The 1,751-nt window shown below is 40.1% G+C and overlaps 1 non-coding gene across 1 annotated transcript; it reads right to left on the minus strand.

Moving 5' to 3' along the window:
• Positions 1-766: 766 nt before the first annotated feature.
• On the minus strand, positions 767-874 carry LOC148576691 (small nucleolar RNA R71). Its single transcript, XR_015903134.1, has one exon. It is a non-coding gene; the product is annotated as a small nucleolar RNA R71 (small nucleolar RNA).
• Positions 875-1,751: the final 877 nt, after the last annotated feature.

Below are 1,751 nucleotides of genomic sequence, written 5' to 3' on the forward strand. Positions count from 1 at the left end.
TTTTAATTAATTTTCGAAATTCTCTTACCTCTCATCTCCTTCTATTTATTTATTCATCTACTAACACTTCTCTTCCACCCAAAACTTCAAACCCCATCCTCCTCTCTGTGTTCGAGTTTTTCCTCTTCTCTTCCTTACATTACATTCTTCTTTTCTTCTACTAACAATAAGGAACCTCTATACTGTGGTAAAAAGGATCCCTATTATTATTTTCTGTTCCCTTCTTTTTCATATGAGCAGGAGCAAGGACAAGAACATTCTTGTTGAAGCAGACCCTGAACCTGAAAGGACTCTGAAGAGGAAACTGAGAGAAGCTAAAATACAATAATCCAGAGACAACCTTACAGAAATTTTCGAAAAGGAAGAGGAGATGGCAGCCGAAAATAATAACAATGTAAGGAGGATGCTTGGTGATTATACTACACCTACTTCCAAGTTTGATGGAAGAAGCATCTCAATCCCTACCATTGGAGTAAACAATTTTGAGCTGAAACCTCAATTAGTTGCTCTAATGCAACAGAACTGCAAATTTCATGGACTTCCATCAGAAGATCCTTTTCAGTTCTTAACTGAGTTCTTGCAGATCTGTGATACTGTTAAGACCAATGGGGTTGACCCCGAGGTCTACAAGCTTATGCTTTTCCCGTTTGCTGTAAGAGACAGAGTTAGAGTATGGTTGGACTCTCAACCTAAAGATAGCCTGAACTCTTGGGATAAGCTGGTCACGACTTTCTTAGCCAAGTTCTTTCCTCCTCAAAAGCTTAGTAAGCTTAGAGTGGATGTTCAAACCTTCAGACAGAAAGAAGGTGAATCCCTCTATGAAGCTTGGGAGAGATACAAGCAACTGACCAAAAAGTGTCCTTCTGACATGCTTCAGAATGGACCATCCTGGATATATTCTATGATGGTCTGTCTGAATTAGCTAAGATGTCGTTGGATACTTCTGCAGGTGGATCCATTCACCTAAAGAAAACGCATGCAGAAGCTCAAGAACTCATTGACATGGTTGCTAATAACCAGTTTATGTACACTTCTGAGAGGAATCCTGTGAGTAATGGGACACCTCAGAGGAAGGGAGTTCTTGAAATTGATACTCTGAATGCCATATTGGCTCAGAATAAAATATTGACTCAGCAAGTCAATATGATCTCTCAGAGTATGAATGGATTGAAGGAATCATCCAACAGTACTAAAGAGGCATCTTCTGAAGAAGAAGCTTATGATCCTGAGAACCCTGCAATAGCAGAGGTGAATTACATGGGTGAACCTTATGGAAACACCTATAACCCCTCATGGAGAAATCATCCAAATTTCTCATGGAAGGATCAACAAAAGCCTCAACAAGGCTTTAATAATGGTGGAAGAAACAGGTTTAACAATAGTAAACCTTTTTCATCATCCACTCAACAACAGACAGAGAATTCTGAGCAGAATCCATCTAGCTTAGCAAATTTAGTCTCTGATCTATCTAAGGCCACTGTGAGTTTTATAAATGAAACAAGATCTTCCATTAGAAATTTGGAAGCACAAGTGGGCCAGCTGAGTAAAGGAATCACTGAAACACCTTCTAGTACTCTCCCAAGCAATACAGAAGAGAATCCAAAGAGAGAGTGCAAGGCCATTGATATATCAATCATGGCCGAACCCTTAAAAGAGGAAGAGGACGTGAATCCCAGTGAGGAAGACCTCCTGGGACGTCCAGTGATCAACAAGGAGTTTCCCTCTGAGGAATCAAAGGAATCTGAGGCTCA

Source organism: Arachis ipaensis, chromosome B1 (assembly GCF_059453495.1).
Source record: "Arachis ipaensis isolate K30076 ecotype BB chromosome B1, ASM5945349v1, whole genome shotgun sequence".
Classification (NCBI taxonomy): domain Eukaryota; kingdom Viridiplantae; phylum Streptophyta; class Magnoliopsida; order Fabales; family Fabaceae; genus Arachis; species Arachis ipaensis.